This window comes from Protopterus annectens, chromosome 14.part0, assembly GCF_019279795.1.
Source record: "Protopterus annectens isolate FY-2018-M chromosome 14.part0, PAN1.0, whole genome shotgun sequence".
Classification (NCBI taxonomy): Eukaryota; Metazoa; Chordata; order Ceratodontiformes; family Protopteridae; genus Protopterus; species Protopterus annectens.
The window spans coordinates 1,053,791,275-1,053,813,577 of NC_056748.1; the positions used below are offsets into that span (position 1 = coordinate 1,053,791,275).

The 22,303-nt window shown below is 39.4% G+C and overlaps 1 protein-coding gene across 5 annotated transcripts in view; it reads left to right on the plus strand.

The window, feature by feature from the left end:
* CCSER2 (coiled-coil serine rich protein 2) overlaps positions 1–22,303 on the plus strand; it is a 1,462,971-nt gene that overhangs the window by 1,160,432 nt on the left and 280,236 nt on the right. The gene's annotated exons all lie outside the window — the stretch shown is intronic.

Consider the following 22,303-nt stretch of genomic DNA (forward strand, 5'->3'; position numbering starts at 1 on the left):
CACTTAAACTGTTCGACCCAGCACCTGCATCCCTTGGCGTTCAGGTACCAATGCTGGATTTTGTGAAATGAGAGTTACAGTGGAGGAGGGATGAGATGTCTTTCAGTCCAGACCTACCTTTCCCCTCTAGACACCATTTCAACCAGTCCAGATGAACTCTTCATATTTCGGATGTAGAAAGTGTCCAGGGAAGTTCAAGTAGAGGGTTAATGGGCTCCTTGGGATGATACAAAGCACATAAATGTCAAAGAAATTTTAGCTGTTATTCAGACATAAGTTCTTCACTACCACTTATGGTCTTCAGGAACCCATTTATTGGTCATAAAATACCTCCCAAAAGGGTAAAGGGTCATACCCTGTTTGCCAGTTAGCAGTAATAACCTGGGAGCTGGATCTACAGCATTATGTGACTCTTTAGGGTTCATATATTCTTTAAGAGCAAAACAGAGTGGCAAGGAAACAAGTATTGTCCCACTTCTGAAGAAACCCAAACCTACCTGCCTCAGTGACTTCAGACCGGTTGCCTTAACCTCAAACGTCATGACATGTTTTTGGAGGATTATGAAAAAACATCTATCTGCGGGTCTGCCTATGTCCTTCGATCTGCTCCAGTTTGCATACCAGGCAAATAGATCGACTGCAGATGTGATATCAGTTGCACTACACCTTGCACTAAAATACCTAGAAGGGAGGAACAACTATGTAAGGCTGTTGTACATCAACTTCAGTCCTACATTCAGCACTGTGACACTGATGCAACTAGTGGATAAGCTCGTAAAACTTGGAATAAACAAGCATCTATGTAACTGGACTCATGACTTTCTAATTGGTAGACCCCGATGGACATGCACTGGAAACAACATTTCTCAATGCATAGTCCTGAATACTGCTGTTCCCCAAGGTTGTGTGCTTATCCCCTTGATCTTCACCATACTCACCCATGACTGTACTGCAAAGGATAACTCAAACCATATTATAAAATTTGCTGATGATACCACAATCATGGGTCTCATTAGTGGTGGGGATGAACATAACTACAGGGATGTGGTGAACATCTTGATTGCCTGGTGTGACAGGAACAATCTGGACCCGAATGTTAAGACCAAAGAAATTATTATGGACTTCAGGAGAAAGGCAACACCTCACCAGCCGCTCACTGTCAAAGGGGAGGTAGTAGAGAAAGTCAAAGCAACCAACTTCCTGGGCCTTCACATCTCAGATGACCTCTCCTGGACTGGTAATACCAACAATATAGTCAAGAAGGCTCAACAGAGGCTTCACCTCCTGAGAAAACTCAAAAAGGTCAGGCTCCCACTGTCTGCTCTTTTTACAGGGGAGCTATCGACAGCATCCTCACAAGCAACTTCATAGCATGGTTTATCAACTGCACAGTTACTGAGAAGAAGAAATTACAGAGGGTGGTGAAGGTGGCTGAGAAAACTGTGGACGCAAACCTCCTTTCTATTCAGGTGCTTTTCTTTACAAAAGCAAGAAAAAGAACCTACAAAATACTAGCTAATTTGACCCGTCCAGCTCACATCTGGTTCTCACTGCTTGCTTCTGGAAGGAGGCACCTCAGCTTTCACTGTAGGACTACCAGATTCAGGAACAGTTTGTCCTACAGCTGTGAGACTTATTAACTTGGACACCAACTATAATACCTGACACATTGAAGCTTTTTTTTTTCATTTAATCCTGCTGCTGTGAGCAATTACTGTAGTATGATGGCTATACTGAGTCACGTCTAAGGTTAACAAGTGCCATACGGTAACTAAACAGCTGCTATTCACTAGTCTGTATTTATTCTCTGTCTTAACGGTGAAGGGGTTTGGTGGTGGTTTATTACTTATCACTGGATAATGGGTATTGAGTATGTTTATATAATGTGAACTACCTCTTGCATGTCATACCTGTTATTTTCTTTCTTATGTTATTCTCTGATACAGCTGTATCTATATTATTTGCACTGCATGTCTTGTGAGCTGACATTTGTAATTTTGTTTAGGCTGCACTTGTGTAGTCCTAAATGACAGTAAAGATTCTTTAAAACTTTGAATCTTTGACTAAACAGATCCTGAATGGGCCCTCACAATTGGAAATTCAGAACAGAGGTCTGCCTGGATTTGGCCCAGATGTGGGGAACTCTTTAAAAATGGCTGTTACCTTTCGAAACAGACATTTGGAAAAATTCTGTTTTCTCATTTCCTTGGACTGGAATGTTCCTTAATGCATTTCCACCAATACACAAGACACTTCTGAAGATTCAGAAAGAATCACCAGAAATCATTGTGGTGACCCCCCCCCTGTTTGGCCTATTCAGAGTTGTTTTTCACTTTTAATGGAATTGGCCACGGGCAATTACCACAAGCTTCCTCATACTCTGGATCTGCTCACACAGTGTCAGGGGGACTGGTGCACCCCAACTTAGAGCAGTTGTTACTGAATATTCTACTGATGATTATACCCTAATACCTTTTAGGCACTTGTTCCATGAGGATTTGCATCAGGTACTGAAAGAGGCAAGAAAACCTGCAACCAAAAAAAATCTTATCTTTACAAGTAGAAGAGGTTTTCTAGATGGTGCCCAACTGATATCAGAGGGCTTGGTATAGTGTCTACCCCTCTGGTTTTGAAACATTTGTGTGAGCTACTCAATGATGGCTTATATTGTGTATCTATCAAGGTGTATCTTGCGGCTGTCTCAGGTTGTCTGCCCATGGATCTCCCTCTTTCATCTCTTTTTGTGGTCAAACAGTTTATGAAAGGAGTGTTGCACTTGAGACACTCCTTGAAAGCAAATTTCTCCTCCTCCTTGGGCTCTCAACTTTGTTCTGGAAAACTTGATCTTCTCTTCTTTTGATCCTGCCTTTCATGCTGTTTTGAAGTTCATGACATGGACAACTATTTTATTTATTGCTCTGATATCTGCAATGTGAGTCTCTGATCTGCAGGCTCTCATGGTGAGTAACCTTATCTGATTTTCCACAATGGCAATGCTATTTTATGCAATATCTTTCTTTCTTGATAAAAGTTGTTTCTGAATTTACCCTAAATATAGCCATCAATCTCCCAGTGTTTCTTTCCTGAACCTAAAAACAAGTGAGAAGTTGTTTATTCATTCCTTGGATGTACACAGTCAGCTCTGGTACTACCTTATCAGAACTAAGTCCTTCAGGAAAACTGAATAGCTGTTTGTCTCCAATATGGGGGCTAAGAATGATCAAACTGTCTGTAAGCAAATGATTACTCATTGACTGCCTTCTGCTTTTATTACTCCCAATATGGTAAATCTGTTCCAGTCAAGGTTATCCTCTTCAATGGCATATTGGAAGAGTGGACTCTAGAAGCATTTTTAGAGGCTGCAACTTGGTCCTCTGTTCATACCTTTACAAAGCAGTACAAACTAGATTCTTTCTGAAGTTCTAGAGCAAGCTTCATGAGGGCTATTCTCTAGGGTCTCCTGGATCCTTATGCTTCCTCCTGCCAGCTAGGTTAAGCTTTGGGAATCTACCCATATGCCACTGAGACAGTGTAAATGATGAACATAGTACAACTGCACAAGTCCCCCTTACCTGTATCAGTAGATGTTGGAATTTCACACTATGTTGGTGGCAGCACATAACCACCACCCCCCTTATTTTTATATAGTTTGATGGTATCCATCCTTGTTGTGTTGTTGGTTGGCTTTGGGTATTTGTGTTGGAATTTTTTGTCTGCAGATTGGTTGGTTTCAGGTAATTATTGTTTGTGATTCTTCTTGGGTCATCTTACTTAGCACTAAAAGACTGAACAATTGCCTTTCTCTGACAAGATTTAGGCTTCTCCTGATGGGAAAAGCTTAGTCAATCCTCTATCAGAGAGAGTCAGACCAGTGTAGGGCTTGTGCAGGCACTAAACCCATATACCACTGAAGCGGTATAAAATTCAAACATCTGCTGTTACAGGTATGCAGGGCTTATGCAACTGCACTTTTTATAGATTAATTTTGCAGTGATAACTCTAGACAGTCTGGATATTATGGAATCTTTCTGAAGTAGGATGATTAATCCAGTCATGATTTCCCAATGGTGCTTTTACTGAGCACACAGTAACCCTCTGAGGTGTGTTGCTGTGTGAGGCAGTAGTGAGATTGGTTGGAAGTTACTAATGGCTTTCTTTGGCCGTGATTTTTATAATTAAGTAAGCTTTTTTGATTTGCGAGTCAGTTATACATGGAAGAAATTATGTAAATATGTCAATGAAACCCATACTATACAAGAGGGTACTGTAGTTCTATTTAATAAAAATAAAGATACATGAGAACACGAGGAAAACATCTAAGGGTTGTAGAAGAACATGTTAGAGATCACTGGAGGGTTGTAGAAGAACACGTTAGAGATCACTGGAGGTATAATAAAGTAAAATAAAGATACATGAGAACATGAGGAAAACATCTAAGGGTTGTAGAAGAACATGTTAGAGATCACTGGAGGGTTGTAGAAGAACATGTTAGAGATCACTGGAGGTATAATAAAGTAAAATAAAGATACATGAGAACATGAGGAAAACATCTAAGGGTTGTAGAAGAACATGTTAGAGATCACTGGAGGTATAATAAAGTAAAATAAAGATACATGAGGACATGAGGAAAACATCTAAGGGTTGTAGAGGAATATGTTCGAGATCATTGGACTTATTACTTCATAGAATGGCTTGGGGGTGATTGGGGTAGCTTTCTTGAAGTGTTAGCAAGGTCAGAAAGTAGCGATTAATCCCATAAGGCACCCTTAGAAGAACTGGGGTAGAGAGGAGGGGCTTGAATGAGTAGTCAAACAGTTTATGAAAGGAGTGTTGCACTTGAGACACTCTTGAAAGCAAATTCCTCCTCCTTGGGCTCTCAACTTTGTTCTTGAAAACCTGATCTTCTCTTCTTTTGATCCTGCCTTTCATGCTGTTTTGAAGTTCATGACATGGACAACTATTTTATTTATTGCTTAATAAATTCGTTCGACCACATGCACAGGAACCAAAATGACAGCAGCTCATACAAACAGAAAACGTATTAACTTAATTCGTTACAAAAACGATTCCTGAAAATGATTAAAAGCTTTTATTCCACAAAAAAGTAAGCGCTTTCACCCGTAGGCTTCTTCAGACTTTAATTCATTCCATAGCACAATGCCTTTATATAGTACCAATTAATTGATAGATCACTAACACACATACGTCATAGACATTTAAAAACATTTACAACTTTCTAAAAACATGACATAAATAAATAAATAAATAAAATTTTTAGATATAACAACTTATTAAATCAAAATAATTCATCAAATACGTATCAACTTTTAGGTCTTTTTACCCTTCTACTACGTAGAATGGGTTTAAGCTGAATTTTGTCATTTAAGCCAGGGAATTTATCTGCTCTAAGGCGTATAATCCATTTTAGTTCACATTCTTGTGTATAATTATCACAGTCTCCTCCTCTCATACTGGGATTAATACTCTGTATTGCACAAAACTTAAAAGAGTGTAACATTCCATGAGATTTTTGATGCTTAGCTAGGGCATTATGATCAGAACCTATACGCATATGGTACACATGTTCTCTAACCCGTTCCCTAAGCTGTCTATTGGTCTTCCCAATATAAAAAGCTGGACATTGTGTACACCTAGCTAAATAAACTAAATTACTGCTAAGACAATTGGTCATGGTGTTAAATGTATATACATACTCAGTTATAGGGTGTTGAAAATTCATATCCCTATCTATATATTTACACTGATTACAACCAGTACAAGGTGTAGTGTTAAATTCAGCAGACCTAGTAATAAAATTATTCAACTTCATTGATGAATGGCATAACAAACGTTTCAAATTGGGCTTATGCTTAAAACTGTATTTAGGTCTCTGCCCAACCAACCCACCAATCTCACTGTCCAATAGAAAGGTGTCCCAATGTTTCTCCACTGAATTTCTAATAAATTCCAAATCTTTAGTGTAGAACATGGGTAACCTAACTTGACACGTTCTATCCATTATAACAGAGTTGTGAGCATTTAAACTTTCTGAAAAATAAGGTCTTGCCCTCGTTTCTCTCAGTCCACTAACTTCTCGAGGGATCTGATTAAAAACTTTATCACTATAACCTCTCTCTACAAAACTTGTTTTAAGATTTGCTAGTTCCTGCAAATACCCATCATATGAAGGATTAAGTCTGGACACCCTCATAATTTGTCCCTTCACTACATTATTAAAAACATGTTTCGGGTGCATACTATGTCGATGTAGAAGGGTATTTCTATGACATACTTTCCTATGAACTGAAGTATTTAACAACCCATTTTCTAACCTATCAATATTTACATCTAAAAAATAAATTCTAGACAAAGAAAAACAAAAAGTAAATTTCAAAAAATTAGTTAGATTATTAACAACTCCAACAAATTCTAAAAGGCCAACTTCATCACCCCTCCAAATCAGGAAGAGGTCATCCACAAACCTTCTGTAAAAACCCACATTACTTTTAAACATCTCAAGTGGAAATAAAAGCTCCTCCCCCCAATCAGCCATAACCAGGTTGGCGTAGCTATTGGCACAAGCTGTGCCCATAGCTACGCCATCCTTCTGTAAATAAACGTTATCATCAAAAATAAAAATGTTGTTGTTTAACACTGTCTCAAGAAATAAGGCCAGTAAATCCACTTTCTGAGCATCAATATCTGATTTCCTATTTAAATATTGTTGTACTCTATTTACCCCCACATCATTAGGTATCACCATAAATAAGCTGACAACATCCAAAGTCACTAAAAAATAATGTTCATTGTCATGAAGTGACCTAGTATAGCTATAAAGATCTAACAAAAATTGCTTGCTATCTTTCAAAATATGTGCATTAATGTTAACTACTGGTCTAAGATGGTACTCTAAATAAATAGCAAATGGTTCAGTGAGCCACCCTTGTCCAGCTACTATCGGTCGCATGGGTGGTTTCACCAAGGATTTATGAACCTTAGGAAGACCTTGTATAACTGGTATGAGCGGATTATATACTTTTAAATAACTCCCATGTAATGTCACCACTTTTAAATAAGTCATCCAGCATATCAAAAACCTGAAACACCTTACTAGTGACCTCATTCATATCTATTTTATCATAAAAATTAGTGTCATCCAGCAACAATTTCATACTATCTAAATAATCAATTCGATCCATTAATACAATAGGTCCTCCCTTGTCTGCTGGTCTAATTACTAATGATTCATCATTTCTTAAATCAAAGAGCGCTCTTCTTTGTGTAAAACTTAAGTTATCTTTGCGACCCTTAACCTTTCGAGTAAATTTATCTTCATTATAATATTTATATATATCGTTCTCAACTAACTTAGAAAACGTATCTAATAAGGGATGTAACACTGGAATATACATACTAGTGGGACGAAACATAGTCACTGAATCACTATTGTCTTCATACTCTTTAAATTGTAATTTTAACTGAATATTACGTACAAACATTTTAATGTCTATTATCGATTCTGTAACATCACCACTACTAGTGGGAATAAAACTCAAGCCTTTATTTAATAGTTGTTCTTCATGTATATTTAACCTTCTCTGAGATAAATTGATAACTAACGATTTATTGTTTGTGTTTTCTCCCACATTTTCTTGAGAGTTGGTCCTGAGTGTTCTCCCCCTGAAACCTTCCTTTTGTGCCGACCCCTGCTGACAGACCTCTGTCTCCCTGTATACTGTTGGGTGGCTATCGGGAAAGGAACTTGCTCATTATTACCAGCCTTATTTATAATGTTCATTTTGTTACTAAAAAACTTCTTCCTTACTACTACTTCTTGCTTAGAGCTTGCCAGCCCTACCCCACTGGTTGATGGTTTACCATCATGAATCACATCAGTGTTTTCCAATACTAAATGTTCAAACTTATCAGTTAACAAAACTTCATCATTATCAGTCGAAACAATAAGTTCATTTGAACCATTTTCATTTATGTTAAGTACATTCATGCCATAAGACACATTACCGTCTTTTAGTAGAGACTATTACATTATTAACATCATTCATGACATTCCTAGATGCAACTATTTAAATTCTGTCTAGGCCACATGAAAACTTGACCAAGTTTAAAGTCTTTAATATCTCTTAACAATTTACTCCTTTTTTGTTCCAAAAGGCGTTTTACATACAACAAGACATTGTCCATTAATCTGTCCAACCTAATTCTGCTTTACTTGTACAGTACTTCGTATTAATCAAACGATGTTGCTCAGTCACCTTATTCCTTAAAAAATCTTCTTCTGGTTTGTAAAAGTCATTCAGTAACATCATATAATTAAAGCTGAGCTCAAGAGTGAGCTGCTGCCATTTAAATAACAACTCAGGAAAAGTATTACCTGATGTCGGCATTTTCAACACGCGTAAACCGCGTGGCACAACCCTTTTCTGAATGCAAGCTTCAAAATGCTGTCGCTGCAGCTGAAGTTTCTTGAGTCTCAAAAAGTCAACCTCTAACCTATTCAGGTCTTCTCCCAGGTTGACCAGCTCTTGTGTTGTGCCACGCGGTTTACGCGTGTTGAAAATGCCGACATCAGGTAATACTTTTCCGGAGTTGTTGTTTAAATGGCAGCAGCTCAATCTTGAGCTCAGCTTTAATTATATGAAGTTACTGATTGATTTTTATAAACCAGAAGAAGATTTTTTTAAGGAATAAGGTGACTGAGCAACATCGTTTGATTAATATGAAGTACTGTACAAGTAAAGCAGAATTAGGTTTGGACAGATTAATGGACAATGTCTTGTATGAAAAATGCCTTTTGGAACAAAAAAGGAGTAAATTGTTAAGAGATATTAAAGACTTTAAACTTGGTCAAGTTTTCATGTGGCCTAGACAGAATTTAAATAATGTTGCATCTAGGAATGTCGTGAATGATGCTAATAATGTAATAGTCTCTACTAATCTACTGGGAGGGTGGCCTAATGGTTAAGGTGTTTGCCTTACAAACACAAGGTGCAGGGTTTGAGTCTCACAAGGGATAATTGGCTAGGCTTAAAATGGCTCGCAAGGGCAGTTAGCTTAGTACTAATCTATGAACCTATGAACCTAAAAGAGATGATAATGTGTCTTATGGCATGAATGTACTTAACATAAATGAAAATGGTTCAAATGAACTTATTGTTTCGACTGATAACGATGAAGTTTTGTTAACTGATAAGTCTGAACATTTAGTATTGGAAAACACTGATTTGATTCATGATGGTAAACCATCAACCAGTGGGGTAGGGCTGGCGAGCTCTAAGCAAGAAGTAGTAGTAACGAAGAAGTTTTTTAGTAACAAAATGGACATTATAAATAAGGCTGGTAATAATGAGCAAGTTCCTTTCCCGATAGCCACCCAACAGTATACAGGGAGACAGAGGTCTGTCAACAGGGGTTGGCACAAAAGGAAGGTTTCAGGGGGAGAACACTCAGGACCAACTCTCAAGAAAATGTGGGAGAGAACACAAACAATAAATCGTTAGTTATCAATTTATCTCAGAGAAGGTTAAATATACATGAAGAACAACTATTAAATAAAGGCTTGAGTTTTATTCCCACTAGTAGTGGTGATGTTACAGAATCGATAATAGACATTAAAATGTTTGTACGTAATATTCAGTTAAAATTAGAATTTAAAGAGTATGAAGACAATAGTGATTCAGTGACTATGTTTCGTCCCACTAGTATGTATATCCCTTATTAGATACATTTTCTAAGTTAGTTGAGAATGATATATATAAATATTATAATGAAGATAAATTTACTCGAAAGGCTAAGGGTCGCAAAGATAACTTAAGTTTTACACAAAGAAGAGCGCTCTTTGATTTAAGAAATGATGAATCATTAGTAATTAGACCAGCAGACAAGGGAGGACCTATTGTATTAATGGATCGAATTGATTATTTAGATAGTATGAAATTGTTGCTGGATGACACTAATTTTTATGATAAAATAGATATGAATGAGGTCACTAGTAAGGTGTTTCAGGTTTTTGATATGTTGGATGACTTATTTAAAAGTGGTGACATTACATGGGAGTTATTTAAATATTTAAAAGTATATAATCCGCTCATACCAGTTATACAAGGTCTTCCTAAGGTTCATAAATCCTTGGTGAAACCACCCATGCGACCGATAGTAGCTGGACAAGGGTGGCTCACTGAACCATTTGCTATTTATTTAGAGTACCATCTTAGACCAGTAGTTAACATTAATGCACATATTTTGAAAGATAGCAAGCAATTTTTGTTAGATCTTTATAGTTATACTAGGTCACTTCATGATAATGAACATTATTTTTTAGTGACTTTGGGTGTTGTCAGCTTATTTACGGTGATACCTAATGATGTGAGGGTAAATAGAGTACAACAATATTTAAATAGGAAATCAGATATTGGTGGTCAAAAACTGGATTTACTGGCCTTATTTCTTGAGACAGTGTTAAACAACAACATTTTTATTTTTGATGATAACGTTTATTTACAGAAGGATGGCGTAGCTATGGGCACAGCTTGTGCCAATAGCTACGCCAACCTGGTTATGGCTGATTGGGAGGAGGAGCTTTTATTTCCACTTGAGATGTTTAAAAGTAATGTGGGTTTTCACAGAAGGTTTGTGGACGACCTCTTCCTGATTTGGAGGGGTGATGAAGTTGGCCTTTTAGAATTTGTTGGAGTTGTTAATAATCTAACTAATTTTTGAAATTTACTTTTTGTTTTTCTTTGTCTAGAATTTCTTTTTTAGATGTAAATATTGATAGGTTAGAAAATGGGTTGTTAAATACTTCAGTATATAGGAAAGTATGTCATAGAAATACCCTTCTACATCGACATAGTATGCACCCAAAACACGTTTTTAATAATGTAGTGAAGGGACAAATTATGAGGGTGTACAGACTTAATCCTTCATATGATGGGTATTTGCAGGAACTAGCAAGTCTTAAAACAAGTTTTGTAGAGAGAGGTTATATTGATAAAATTTTTAATCAGATCTCTCTAGAAGTTAGTGGACTGAGAGAAACGAGGGCAAGACCTTATTTTTCAGAAAGTTTAAATGCTCACAACTCTGTTATAATGGATAGAACGTGTCAAGTTAGGTTACCCATGTTCTACACTAAAGATTTGGAATTTATTAGAAATTCAGTGGAGAAACATTGGGACGCCCTTCTATTGGACAGTGAGATTGGTGGGTTGGTTGGGCAGAGACCTAAATACATTTTTAAGAATAAGCCCAATTTGAAACGTTTGTTATGCCATTCATCAATGAAGTTGAATAATTTTATTACTAGGTCTGCTGAAGTTAACACTACACCTTGTAATGGTTGTAATCAGTGTAAATATATAGATAGGGATATGAATTTTCAACACCCTATAACTGAGTATGTACATACATTTAACACCATGACCAATTGTCTTAGCAGTAATTTAGTTTATTTAGCTAGGTGTACACAATGTCCAGCTTTTTATATTGGGAAGACCAATAGACAGCTTAGGGAATGGGTTAGGGAACATGTGTACCATATGCGTATAGGTTCTGACCATAATGCCCTAGCTAAACATCAAAAATCTCATGGAATGTTACACTCTTAAGTTTTGTGTAATACAGAGTATTAATCCCAGTATGAGAGGAGGAGACTGTGATAATTATACACAAGAATGTGAACTAAACTGGATTATACGCCTTAGAGCGGATAAATTCCCTGGCTTAAATGACAAAATTCAGCTTAAACCCATTCTACGTACTAGGAGGGTAAAAAGACCTAAAAGTTGATACGTATTTGATGAATTATTTTGATTTAATAAGTTGTTATATCTAAAAATTTTATTTATTTATTTATGTCATGTTTTTAGAAAGTTGTAAATGTTTTTTAAATGTCTATGACGTATGTGTGTTAGTGATCTATCAATTGTTAATTGGTACTATATAAAGGCATTGTGCTATGGAATGAATTAGTCTGAAGAAGCCTACGGGTGAAAGCGCTTACTTTTTTATGGAATAAAAGCTTTTAATCGTTTTCAGGAATCGTTTTTGTAACGAATTTAGTACGTTTTCTGTTTGTATGAGCTGCTGCTGTTTTGGTTCCTGTGCATGTGGTCGAGCGAATTTATTAAGTATTTTTTATTTTGTGTCGCCTTTATCTATTTGCTGGCCATATTTGTACTTTATTTTATTTATTGCTCTGATATCTGCAAGGTGAGTCTCTGATCAGCAATGAGGAAACCCCTTCTGCATGAAGGTGTAGGCATTGCATAACATTTGGTACTTTATCCACAAAATGACAACAGCTGAATGAAAGTATATTGACTAAAACAAATCTGTGGAGAACAGAAGAATAGCGACTGGGGAAGCAGTATGCATGCAAAGAATGCATATATAGGCTCCAAGCAGAGATCTAGCAGTTCAGTCCTAGAAGCCCTGTACATCAAGCGGCGATAGACGTACATCTCTCCTGCTGCCTGTACTGTGAGTAACAGTGATTTTAGTGATACTACTCAAAGAACCTCTGTACAGTAAACTCTCAGGTAACCTGAACTCAAGCAACCGGCAAAAAAAAAAAAAAATTAAAGAAATACAGTACAATTTTCATGTGTTGCATTTTTTTGTCCACCCCCCCCCCTCACAGAAATATACTGTACGTTTTTAAGAGTTTAAGTTTTAAAATGGAAAATAGGAATACATTTCCTGTCTCTCCAACCTGAGAACAAGCCAAACCAAATAGTATAGCGTACAATATTAGGCCTATTTTTAATAGTAACTCTCAAGCAACCAGATACTACAGTTATCTGGCATCTACCAGTCCCCATGGATGCCAGTTAACTGAGTGCTTACTGTAGCTGTATGCCCTACGTCTTTGTAGGACATACTTTCTGTGAGTGTAAAAGTGTGTGGTTGATATGGCTTATTACTGTCAAAACCTCATTCTGACAGCTGCTACCCCTAAGCCTTCAGTTTATGTAATAGAACGATAATATGGTGTGTATAACATGCTGTGAAAAAAAAGCTACTTATAGTCCAAGTCAAGATCCAATCCCCAATGTCTACTGGATTTCCTCATCCTAACACAAGTTAACAACTGTTAGATCAGGGATTAACCAATGAAGAAATTTCAGGAGAAACCCTAACCAGTACTAAAGTGGTGGTTTAGCCATATTTAAAAAGTATACAATTTAAAATAAAGACAAGCAAATAAAAGGAAAATGCACTGACAGTTCTTCTTATCCAAATAATTATATATCCTTTAAGTGATGAGCCTTTTGTTCTATAAGATTTCATCAGATCTATCTTCAACAACAAAGTTTACTTGTAGTTATACATTCTTATAAACAATGAAAAGAGACCAACAGAAATGGAAACTGAACACTTGGGTGAATAGATTTGGTTACAAACAGTGGGAGTATACAAGAGTTGCATAAAATTTGGCATAAAAGAACAAATTGTGAAGGAGTGGTAGGTGATTGGTTAGTTGGCCTAACTTAGTGACCATTGATTGGCTATGGGGCAGGGGTTCTGCCTGGATGTAGTGTGACTGGGTGGGAACAAGCCTTGGACCTGGTATGCAATTTCCTAAATAAGGCAAGTATTTCAATCTGAGGATAGTTGAAGTCCCCCAGTAGAAAGGTGTTAGGTTTAATGAGGATTTTACCTAATTTTTTAGTGTCGAGCTTAGAAGGACACACGCAAGGTATTCTATAGCAAGCTGTGAAGTGGTAATTAATGTTGTTTTGGATGATTTGGACATGTAGGAGTCCTGTGGAATCTTTCTTGAGGTGGTGTTGATATCTTTGAAAGATGTTGATATCTTTGAAAGATACTGATAGTCCCCCAAATTCCCAGTATGCCTGAGTAAATGATAGGCACTAAATGCAGAAATAGAGTGCTTTCATTTCTTTGAAACCAAGTCTTCATAACTACATGTATGTAAATGTGTTTAGGTTGAAGAAGAGGGTCAGGTTCAGACATTTTTGTTAAGACTGATGGCATTAAATGGCATTAATGTGTTCCATATTAAAATCTACTACATTGGAATGTCCTGCAGATGGACTCTGCCTAAAAAAAGCACTATGAGGTAGCAAAGGCTTTAGTCAGAATATTAAAACTTCTGTAAGAGAGGTAGAGACTATACATGGGAAAACGGGAAGGCTTGCCAACCTTCTCATCCCAAGCTGACACATACTGGGTCACCCCAGAATGACAACAGATGCATGTAGCAAATTAGTAAACCCATTTATATTGTCTTTGAAACTTGACATCAGTCTTGTTGATGGCAAAATACCATTCAAGACTAGTGTCTTCCTAGTTTTTAGCATAGCAAGCCGAATCATATCTTTCTGCATGTCCCACAGGTTAAAGCACCTAAGGTTATTCATCCCCACATGGACCAGTGTCACATCATAATCATATTTGTCAGGATGGACAGATTTAAGAACCTTCTTAGTTCCTAGATCCTGGTTCCAGAAAGATAGCCGTTACCCTATTCTTATCCAGAATTGGGAGGGTGGTGCTCATATGCATGAAAAGAGTCGCTTATTATTAAAACATTACCATAAATGCGGTCTCAGTGTGCCAAAGGATCCCGTATGGATGCATTGCATTATCTTTCAATAAAAATGCCATCTATGAATGTGCTGTTTTAGCTTAGTTTGATGGATGCACTGTTTTGTGTAGTTTGTCAACGGACCCGATGTAGGCCATATGCAGCAGTAACATTTGTCTGTTTTTTACTGTTAAAATTTGTGCCACCCAGTGCACATTGGAATTCAAGTAACATTATCTAAAGCTGGGTATTCAAACAGAGCATTGCTATGAAAGTTAATAGTATTGTGAATAGCAATTGTTTGTAGATCTTTTATTTTGGCTGATCATTATTTTTGTATAGGCACAAGTGAGTGTTTATGTATGGTAGTATAGTTTAGGGAGAAAAGATCATTGGGTAGGTGGTAGTGTAGCCTGTCTTTGTCTCTACCATGGTGTGTGGAGGCTTCATTCTCTTGAAAAGATGTCCCTAACCTTAGGATTTGCAGCATCACAGGATTGTTTGTTTTACTGCACAAACTGATTTTTAGAACCAAAACAAAAAAGAACACTTTCCAGGACATAGAAATTGGAACTAAAAATAAAGAGCACTTCAAATCTGAAAAAAAAAACTAACCTTTTTTATTAAAGATTAGTGCTTTCATTCACTACAGCACAATGAACTTCATGAGAACCATTTTGATGATGTGCATAGCGTTGTGGAACGTGGAAGTACTAAACTTGATAAAGAGACTGTTCTTCCAAATTTGTAGTGTTCTTTTATTTTATTATTTTATTTATTTAGTTATTTAGAAAGTTTTCTAAGTTCTTTTGGAACTTTGTACTAGGCACTGCTGATGACAGTTACCTTGTCCTGTACTTAGCACATTAATGTACCTATAATGTGGGTGTCCTGTGCCTTAATGGAGATACTGCTGATGGCAGTTACCTTAAAGTGTATTAAGCACGTTAATGTACTTATAGTGTGGGTGCGTAGGTGCCCTGTGCCTTAGTGGAAATACTGCTCATGGCACTTACCTTAAGCACATTATTGGGTGCTTGGGTGTCCTGTGCCTTAATGGCGATACTGCTGTCACAGTTGAGCCACGGAATGTTGAACAGTTGTTTTGATAGACTTTATGAAACCTCATCTTCAGCTGTGACAAGCTTGGGGTAACTTTTAATAACCTAAGATTGTTCTTGCTGGTGCAGCATTAGAGAGAGTAACTGGTTTGTTTATTTAAGACTGTCATCATTCTTATTATTTGCTGTATTAAACAAACAAGATTGTTAGTTTTTCTGTGCTATGAATCAAACCAATTCCTTGTGGTATGCTTATTTGCAGGACAAGTATATAGACTTGAGGCCCTTTATGAGGGACTGCCCAGCTAGGGGACACTATGTTTTGTGCATGAAGAGCAGGCATCCTTACTATGGTACAGCAGTCCTGGGCTGGACATGAAGTATTTATGTGAAGTCCAGCCACTACGTTGATGCTAGAGTGATGCCCTCTAAGAAAGGGTTCCAACGAGAAGCCTTTAACAGGGAGGGTAATAGTTATAGTAAATGTGAGATTTCTGAGAGCAGATAGTAACTAAGGAGGTTATAGTAGCAGAATGAAAACTAAGAGAATGTCAGAAGCAGGTAAGTATCTTAACTAAACTGAAGTGTCAACAAAATATATGGATGGCTGCAGGGCCTGAGCACAGAGTACTTAAATATGTGAGCCCATGAACCTGATCACCACTGAACATTTGGAATTGAGTGGCTGTCTGAATTCCTGGAGATGGAATGGTTAAACTGCTACAAGAGGGGAGGTGATATGGGAATTAGCTGCTGCACTGCCCCCAGGGGAAGTGCTGGTTAAAATGTAAGCTTGTCAAAAGGGTGAGAGGTAACCAGAATAAGGAAGTAAAAATGTGTGCTTTGTTACAAAATGAGTCCATGATCAGTGTGACCCCTTTCCCTTTGTGAGTTGCTTCAAGTATAGTCAGACACCGTAGGTCAGGGACCAAAACCTGTACATGATGTTCTTTGTGTTTCACTGTTGCAATCATCACACTTGAGTTATCCTGCCAGGGGTAGCCCTCAGTCAGCCTGAATACCGGAGGCTTAGTATTTCTGCATCGATTGCTGTCGCTCCAGGACTGATGTCAGGTCATCAGTGGTATAAAATCAGGCAGCTGACGTCATTACATCAGTCTTTCTTGCCAAGGAGCTCGAAGCAGAAGCAGTTTGCATGAGTGCCGGTCGGCCACTATCTGAGTTTTGTGCCCGAATTGAAGTCTTCTAAAGCTAAGTACCCTATTGGGGATCCTTTTTTCTTGCTAACCGCTGTCAGAAAAAGTTAACAATTGTCTTGCCTGTGGAAAGCAAATATCACACCGAGACTTTCATTCTTACTGTCACCTCTTTAGGCCCAGACCATGATGTCCCTCGCTGTCATGTTTGTGCTTTGTTCAACACCAGAACTGTATGTCGTCAGGCCCTTATTGCAGCTAAATATTTTCGCTCTTAGTCTTCATATCCGATATGGCTTCTGTAAGCCATCTGACTACCGATCTTCCGAAAAAACATAAGGATAAAGACAGAGACAGACCGCACAGGTCCAAAACTGCTGACAGCACTTCCGTTAAGCTAGTAGTCAGTTCTCCGGTCCTGAGTGAGGTACTTTTGCAGCCCCTGATGCCCGCTTCTGTGGATTTGTAGGCCACTACCGAGACCCATTCGGAGTCCGGTATGCCGTGAGACTCTTCTTCGACTAAGAATCCTGCGGATGTCTCTACCTTGGATGGGTCTGGAGCCGATGAGCAGGCACCAGCTACTGAGGAAGTTCTTCACACTACCGATACTCGACACAAACCGAAGACTTCTTTCGCTTCTTCAGTTCTTTCTAAAACTACCATGTTTCTAAGGCCCAGAGTACGAACTATGCCTAAAACACTGACGACCCAAGCTCAGGCACCTGCTTCCATGCCTCAATCTCAAATGCTTAAAATGGCAGAAGACCTTATTATGCTTATTAGGGGAAGCCAGGCTACCCTTTCCAAAAGAAAAAGAGACTTGTCCCCAGTTGTTTTATCTGAACAGGAGTCTGATAACTCTGAGGTTTCTGAATATGAAGACATGCAACCCCTTTCTGCTTATGAGGATTCTGATGCAGAGGAATCCATTCCTTCTGCCTCTCCTCTCGAAAATTTTTCATTTGGTGAAACCCTACATACTTTAAGGGAGCATTTCCAATGAGAATGTCAGGACTACCCTCAGTCAAAAAAGAGACTTAGGGAATTCTTAGATTTACCACAGCACAGACCTTTAGCCATTCCTTCTGCCCTGGATGTTGTGGATGTTTTTATGGAATCCAGTTTGACTCCTGATACCCTTCTTCCTGCTCCCAGGAAACCTAACAGGTACTACAGAGTCCCTGACTCTCACAAATTCCTTTTCAAAAATCCTACTGCTGACCCAGAGGTCATCTCCCAAGGACCAAAATGAATTAAAACAACCTCAGCTAAGAATCCCACCCCCCTCAGACAGTGATTCCCAAGCTTTAAACAGATGGGGTAAAAAAGTATACACCTTTGTAGCTCTTGCTATTAGAGCACTAAACTGTCAGTTCCACATGCTGAAATATCAGCAGCACACCATGGAACTCCTCAAACAAAAAATATCTTCCTTTCCTGCTTGTGCAGAAAATAAAGAATTACAAGAGCTTATGCATTCTGCAAGCCAAGTTACTAAGCACACCTTGCAATGTGACTTTGATGCCCTAGAAGCATCTTGCAGGGCAGCAGTCACTGGTTCTGTCATTAGAAAGCATGCTTGGATTAATTAACAGACCTTGCCAGACCATGTCAAATCAAAATTATTGGATGCACCATTGAACAAAGACAATTTGTTTGGTGCCGAGGCAGAAGAGGTCTTAAAAAAGATGGAAGAAAAGGCTAAATCTGTGCAGACAGACTTTTTACAGGTCCAGCCTCTGATGTTCAGTAGGCATTGCCCTTCCAAGCACTGGTCCTTTCCGGCCCCTTCCAGGCCAGCTCAGCACAGACCCAGAGGAAGCAGACCCCACAGACAACAGTCCCAGGGAATGCAGAGATCTAAGCAATGGAGTTCCTCCACTTCAAAAACAGGGAGTGCTAAAGCCACCCCTTATGGTAAGAACTCACAATGACTTTACACCTCCACCCTTTACCTCTGCCCACCTGCTTGTGCCCCTAGGAGGAAAATTCTCCTTCCATACAAACAAATGGGCCTCTATTACCAACGACCGATGGGTCCTCAACATAGTGTCCCAGGCATACAAATTTTATTTCCACACTCTACCAACCCCAAAAGGGTTCCCAGATCTTCCTCCAAACCAGTGGCAGAGGCCAAAAAGCAAGTCCTTTCCCTGCTCTCCATGAGGGCAATACAGTATGTTCCTGCAGACCAGATCAGCCAAGGTTTCTATTCCAGGCTCTTCCTGGTACCCAGAAAAGAGGGCATCTGGCGCCCAATCCTTGATCTATCCATTCTAAACACCTTTCTGGTGATACCAAAATTCAGAATGCTCATCCTCCAGCAGCTTCTGCCTATGATTTCCAAGGACGCTTGGTTAGCCACCCTAGACCTAAAAGAGGCGTACCTTACACATCCCAATCATGGAATCTTGCAGGAAATATCTACGTTTCAGGGCAGGATCTATGCACTTTCAGTTATCTGAGCTTCCCTTTGGCTTATCTACTGCTCCCAGAGTTTTCACAAAATACCTGGCTCCAGCCATTGCTTTTTGCAGTCAAAGAAACATTCAAATTTACCCCTACTTAGACGATTGCCTGATTCAGGCAGACAGTTAGGAAAAGCTTTTATAGCACTTAACCTTTGTAAAGGACCTACTGACCTCCCTGGGGTATACTATCTACGAAAAGAAATCAAAACTAGTCCCCACTCAAAAAATTGTATTCCTAGGAGCAAGTCTGGACACAGCATCCCAGATGGCATTCCTTACTCCAGAAAAACAAGCCTACCTGACAGGCTACTTCTTTCAATCAGCCACCAGAACCCAGTTATCTGCTAGGAAAATCCTGCAAGTACTAGGGTTCATGGCCTCCTGCATTCTACTCATTCCATATGCCAGACTGCATATGAGGAAACTACAGTGGCACCCAAAAAGCCTTTGGTGTCAACGCTGTCAAGACCTGGAAACTGTCATACCAATGATACCTTGTCTAAGAAAAGATTTTCTTTGGTGGGCAGCAGCATGTGACCACAACAAGGGACTTCCTTCTCACAACCCCACTCCGCTTAGACCCTCACCACAGATGTATCTGACTCTGCCTGGGGTGCACACCTGGATGGCAGGTGCATTCAGGGCCATTGGAGCCCAAATCAAATACATCTGCACATCAACCAAAAAGAGATGCTTGCTATTAAGCATGCCCTGACAGATTTCAGACACCTACTCTCCCCGGGGCCTCTAGTGATCAAAACAGACAACACCACAATGATGTGGTATATCAACAAGCAGGGAGGGACTCACTGTTATCCTGTCTGCAGGCTCGCCATGTCCCTTTGGCACATGGCCTCAGCCATGCAAATACACCTGCTAGCACAATTCCTGCCAGGCTCTGTAAACTCTCTGGCAGACAACTTAAGCAGGAACCTGCTAGACCCAGACGAGTGGCAGCTAGACCACAGAACCTTCAACCTTGTAACCCAGAAATGGGTCTCCCCAAAGGTGGACCTCTTTGCCTCCCACTCCAATTATCAGCTCAGCAAATTCTGCACCAGGAAACTTCACAGCAAGGCCTGGAAAGTGGATACTCTATCCTTCCAATGGGTAAACCTTTCGATCTATGCATTTCCCCCTCTATCTCTCATTTCAAGGGTACCGCTCAAAATAAGGGAGGAAAAACCAAGGACATTTTTGATTGCCCCAGAATGGCCATGCCAGCACTGGTACCCACTGCTACACAGCCTGCCATCCCTGCCACCTACCCCAGATTCCAGCACTCCTGACCCAGAAGAATGTAGAATTCGGGTCTATATTATAATCTCGAAGTTACGGAACATCGAATACAATATTGTCAACACCATATTATCGAAGTTCCGTAACTTCGAAAATAAAAATAAAAAAATTTTAAACATCAAATACTTACCCTGATAGGTTTAAGCAAGGGGGAAAGCCCCCTTGCACCCCCCGCTACTTAAATAGCCCCTGCATATACTCGTTAGATTTTTTTTTCTACAAATATTTTTATTGTGTTTTGATTGTTTAATAGTTCGATGCATAAAGTTCGATGTTTATGCATTCGAACTGTTAAACATTCGAGATTATAATATAGACCTGGAGAATTCATGCATCCACAATTGCAGACCCTGAACCTGGCAGCCTGGCGTATTCCCTGACCTATCCTCAAACTGTCAGCCTAAGCAAACAAGTCCTGGATGTTATACTTGAGCCAGACGCCCCAGCACTAGAAAATCCTATGCCAGCAAGTGGAAAAGGTTTTGCACCAGGATCCAGGCTAAGGGAGCTGAAACAGCACAGCCCTTATCACCTACTACACAGGGGTCTATCCTTCTCTTCTATTAAAATTCATGCCTCTGCCATCTCTGCTCATTACAGCACAGAGCCACCTCTCTTCTCACTCCCTCTCATCAAAGAGGTCCTAAGAGGGGCTAATAACTTAAGGCCACCCAGAAGACCTCCCACCCCAGCTTGGGACCTTAACTTTGTGTTGGAAAAGCTCACCCTGCCCCCTTTTGAGCCTGCAGCTTCAGCAGAGTTAAAATTCCTCTCTTGGAAAACAGCCTTGATTCTGGCCATCACTTCAGCTAGAAGAGTTTCAGAGCTACATGCAGTCATGGCTGTAGAGCCCTTCATCATTTTCCATGCTGTCAGGACTAACCCTTCCTTCTTGCCTAAAGTGGTGTCCAGTGTGGCTCTCAACCAATCCATTCCTTTGCCCATCTTTTTCCCTAACCCACAAAACAAGGGGGGAAGGATTCTGCACTCTCTAGATGTGCACAGACAACTCAGATTCTATCTGGATAGGACTAAATCTTTTAGAAAAACTGACCAATTGCTAGTCAGCTTCACAGCAGGGGCAGAGGGCAAGGCCATATCCAAACAATCAGTCTCCAAATGGATAGCACATTTCATCCATTTCTGCTACAAACAGCATGGGAAACCACCCCCAAAGGGGATCAGGACGCATTCCACCAGGGCAACCTCCACTTCTACAGCTTTTTTCAGAGGGGTCCCCACCAGAGACATCTTGGAGGCTGCAACATGGACTTCTGTTCTTACTTTCACCAAGCATTACCACCTGCCTATCTTCTCCAAATCCAGGGCAGGCTTTGCCACCACAGTCTTGCAGGGCATCCTAACCAGCAACCAGTCTTCTTGACTGCCTCCACCCTTTTTTTTCAACTTTGTGAATCAACCCAAGTGTGATGACTGCAACAGTGAAACACGAAGAACATAGTAAAGTTGTGTACACTTACCATAAATGTAGATGTTCGAGTGTATTCACTGTTGCAGTACTGGTTTCCCACCCTCCATATACCTTGTCTGTATCTCTTTCTCTCTCCTCTCTTCCTCTCTCCTTACAGGAAATTTTTGGTATTTACTTTCTACTGGTGGTGTTCCACCATAACCTAGCTCCCTATTTGGGGCTCCTGACAGTTGGGGCAAGAAAAACTGATGTAATGGTGTTGGCTGCCTGATTTTATACCACTGATGACCTGACATCAGTCCTGGAGCGAC